At 38.2% G+C, this 4,604-nt stretch overlaps 1 protein-coding gene across 1 annotated transcript in view; it reads left to right on the top strand.

Moving 5' to 3' along the window:
* Positions 1–25: 25 nt before the first annotated feature.
* The window catches only part of Ccdc73 (coiled-coil domain containing 73), a gene marked incomplete at its 5' end in the record, with an annotated part of 113,814 nt that continues 109,235 nt past the window's right edge, over positions 26–4,604 (top strand). The window contains 1 exon segment of the mRNA XM_013502982.1: positions 26–149.

Genomic DNA, 4,604 nt, shown 5'->3' with positions numbered 1-4,604 from the left:
ACGGAGAGGCCGCAGCCTGGGCGCCCTCCAGCCGCCCCGGTCACGGACGCGCGGGCCGGGCCGGGAAGGGCGAGGCTGGGAGGAGGAGCAGAGATGGGCGCCGGGAAGGGAGGGACGGCGCCTGCGCCCGACGACCCCAGGGACAGTCGGTGAGAAGGGGGCGCGTCTTTCCAAGCCAGTGTGGCCTCCAGCCCGTGTCTCCGCGGAGCCCAGGCCCTGTGAGCTGCTCTAGGTTCAGAGACTCCCGTGGCCGGAAAAGGTTAGGCTCACAATGAAAATACAATGTAGGAGCCCGGCGTGGTGGCGCACGCCTCTAATCCCAGCACTCGGGAGGCTGAGGCAGGATCGTTGCGAGTTTGAGACCAGCCTGGGCTACACAGTGAGCTCAAGGCCAGCCTCAACTGCATATCGAGACCCTGTCTCAAAAAGACACACACACATACAAACAAACAAAAAAACACAATGTAGGGGCTGGAATATACCTCAAGAGTGTGCTAGGCAGAGAAGAAATTCTGGGCTCGCTCCTCAGCACCAACAAGATATTTGTCTTGCAGGCCGGCATAAATATGTGTATATACACCCGAAGTGAGGTGTACACGAGGCAATATTTACCTTTGATCAAAGTACTTTTATATTTTCTAGCTTAGCCTTTCATTTAAAAAAATTCAGGTTAAGACCCATTTCTTGACTGATGAATGAATCATAACCTGTAGTTTTACTTCACTATGGGGTTCTGGTGTGTGTGTGTGTGTGTGTGTGTGTGTGTGTGTGAAGAATTTATTAATGGAACGCACTTTGGAAAGTTGTAAAGGGTGGTAATGGAAAGAAGCAGTTGATGTAGTATCTTTGTTGACAGAGAATGTTCTTCTATTGGTGTTGGTAACAGTTCAATGAAAACAGCGTTTCTTGGGAAATTATTCCTTATAACTAAATTAGGCCATGCCAATAGTGAAGTGAGAACATAGGTCGATTTTGTAGATTAAATTTTTTCAAAGTGTGTTCTTTGGGGTACACATTTTTTAGAATATTTGCCTTGTAACTTACAGAAAAATGTTTCATGGTTAAGTAAACTTGGCAAGTGAGAGTTAAACAGGTTCTCACTATGCTGTTGAGACTGTCAGTCTCTAGTGTGGGGAGTTGGTATGCACTGTTTCCCAGGTTTATTTCATTGTGAAGACTTGCTGGGTGTGGCAGCACACACCTGAAATCACAGCAGTCAGGAGGCTGAGGAAGGAGGATGGCCATGAGTTGGAGGCCAGTCCAAGCTACATAGTGAGCTCAAGGCCAACCTGAACTATGTAATAATACCCTGTCTCAAAAAAAAAAAGAAAAAGCTATCTTGTGGACCTGTGTCCCTTTAAATACATTTTGGGAAAGGATTTTATAAATAAGGAAAAATATTTTTGTGTACATTTGGGTGATAATTTTGTTGGAAATTATTCACATAGTTTTTATAACCCATTGAGTTTATTTACTAATTTTGACAGAGAAATAAATGAGGAAGCCGAGTCAGCTTTTCTGTTAATAAGAAAAAAGCCTTAAGAAAATTCTCTGGTACTGTTTAACATCTTATAAAGCTACAATTATTATTTTAAATTTTAATGTCAATTAGCAAGGTTTAGTTATGTTAGATCACCTTTTTATAAGTCATTTAGATAATTTGTTTTATAGTTGAAAATTTTGTAGTTTAATTAAATATTATAATTGTTTAAGCAGTATTTTAAGAATTTTCATATATTTATAAGGTGACCAAAATCATTGTTGATGTCCTTGATCCAAAAGTGTCTATTGTGTTGTTTTAGATTAGTTGAATTTATAGTACCTGTAGTAGTTTATTTCATGATCATCTTGATATGGGAAGAGTTTTCATTTCTATTATTTCTTTACACATCTCAAACTGTTCATGTTTAGTTTAAATATTTCTAAATTTCTAAAATTCATATATGAAAGTGCTACTCTTTTTCTTAAAATAAAGAGAAATATAGCAAGGATTTACTGAGAATAGAGAAGTTTTACTCATATTGGTATACTTTCAAAAAACTCAAAATGTTTTTCATAACTTTATATCATTTATAGAAATTTAAAATAATGTTGATCAAACATTCACTGTGTTCTCAAGGTTGTTTCCCACATGGAGCTTAATAAACCTTTCATAAACCTGTCAGCATTTAATGAAAAAGAACATTGTTTATGGGTGGTTTATACCCTGATATAATAAAGTTATGTGGAAGAGACCATGGGAGAATGGGGCAGTGTGCACAGTTAGGTGCTAATCAAATATCAGAATCAGGTAATCTGGACAGTCTGCGTGGTTTGGAAAGGGAGATGGTGTGAGCTGGATCCCTAGAAGTTTCACAGAGGAGGTAGGACTTCATCTGAACCTCATTTAAAGTGGTATTTCTCCCATCTCTGCCTTTGCTTATGCTCCTTCCTAAAATACAATTGCCTAGTTTTTCTTGTTTTAACTTAACCCATCTCTTACCTGATGTTTTAATTTTTACAATTTTGAGTCTCAGCCCAGAAATCACCTTCTCCTTTCTAGAAGGAAGTCTGACCTTTCCCACCTGTCTTCAGTCTTCCTATACTGGACTAGAAGCCCTTTTCCAGTGCTACCATAATATTCTCCTCATTCTTTCCCCCTCTCTCCCTGTCCAACTTTGGTACTGGTAATGAAGCCCATGGCTTTTGCACTAAGCTACAGTCCTAGGCTTTTGTAAATTTTTGTGTTGAGGCATGGTTTCCTAAATTCCCTAAGCTGAACTCAAATTTTATATCTCCCTGCCTCTGCCTGCCAGAGTGCTGGGATTACAGGCCTTTGCCACCAAGCTCAAATCTCTACTATTGCACGTGACCACATTGTATTATAATTATTTTTGTGCATTAGTATCTCTCTACCTGAGTTTCTTGAGGACAAGTTCTACTTTTAATAAAATTGCATTTTGAGTATACAAAGGGCTTAATAAATGTCAAATGAATAGGTATATTGTTTTCTTGTTTCCTTTATTTGCTTATGTTAGTACTTTCAGGCTTTAAGGTACTCCTTATTCTGGCATTTTGAAACTTATGTAATAAGTTAGGTTTATATTTAATTTCCTTCTCTCTCGCCTTACCATCCACTCTCCCCTTTTCTTTGATGTGTACCTTATTGTATTTCCCAGGCTGGCCACAAACTCATATGCTCCTGACTCAGCCTCTTGAGTAGCAGAGATTAGGGTTACAAGTGTGCACCACTATGCCCAGCTAGATTTGCTTTTAATTTTATAATCTGTTCCTTTAGAACCACAGAGTCTTTGCATCTTGTATTTCACCTTATCCTTCACTCATCCTCTAAGAAAAAGAATATCCCCTTTCCCCTAAGGCTAAGTGGCCATAATTTGTTTCCCCTCCATCTAACTCCCAGATCACCTCTCTATGATTTCTCTTTTTTCATATTTAATTGCTTGATCTTCATTGAGTTCTTTCTAGAGGAGGTAAGGTGCTTCAGTTTATTTTCTACCTTCCCTTGATTACTAATGACTTTACACTACTACCTTATACTGTATCTCACTACATTTCATCTTGTGAAAACTGCTCATTGGTGCCCTCATATTCTTTCTACAGAAGTTTGTATCAGTAACATATTTCTCTGAAAAGAAGACCTAACCAGAAAATAAGCTCTAGCAATACTTTTCAGGGTATTTGGAATATAAGCCCTACTCCCAAAATAAGCCCCACCGAGGTCATCAGCATTTAGTGGATCTATTGTAGCATATGACTACTGTGTTGAATTATAAAGTAATATTAGTATATAATTAAATATAAATAATATTGACATTAACTCTTAAATTATACACTTTATAATTCGGTATTTGTAAATACCTAAGCCAGTACCTTTGGATGAGAGGTAAATGCTTACGTAAACAGAGGAATTTGAGACTTATTGCTGAACGACGAGTTGGAGTAGACACAACACGTGAATAACATGCACACTTGATAACAAACAGACTTGGCTGTGTCTAATATGAATCTTTCTAATTCATTACATCGTGTGTTATAGTGGACATACTTAATGCATTTGTGCGAAATAAGTCTTCTGAATTTTGGTGCCTGCAATTTTTCATTGCTTTTGTGTGGACCATCATTTTTAACTGTCATCATTTTTGTTGCCGCTTCTGTCTTCTAAGTCTTCAATTAACATTTGATTTAATGGAAACTTTGTGACAACTACCCTGCAAGAGGTCTGCGGCTTGGATGAAGAATTCATGGGGTAAAATCACTGACAGCTTGTTGCCAGTGTACCCTGAGCAGGCTGCATAGACACAGACTGCTCATTTAAGGAGAGCTCTATTGCTGGTCATGAAAAATTGGGGCCTAAAATTTTACAGTTGTAGCAATTCAGGCCAGAATTAAGGGTTTGCAGAGTTATGAAGATATTCCAGAAGAAGATGATTGGATTTGAATAAATGCAGATTTTTGTGCATAAATAAATAAACAAATGTAGATTGTTGTATGTGAGAAAAATAAGTCATTCCTTGAAAATAAACCCTAATTGCATCTTTTGGAGCTAAAATTAATAGAAAGCCTGGTTTTATTTTGGGGGAAATATGGTAAAAACTACCTTCCTG

The sequence above is a fragment of the Chinchilla lanigera genome, unplaced genomic scaffold (genome assembly GCF_000276665.1).
Source record: "Chinchilla lanigera isolate Chin_1 unplaced genomic scaffold, ChiLan1.0 scaffold00075, whole genome shotgun sequence".
NCBI lineage: Eukaryota > Metazoa > Chordata > Mammalia > Rodentia > Chinchillidae > Chinchilla > Chinchilla lanigera.
The sequence above is the reverse complement of the archived record's forward strand: the minus strand, read 5'-3'. Positions and strand labels throughout refer to the sequence as shown.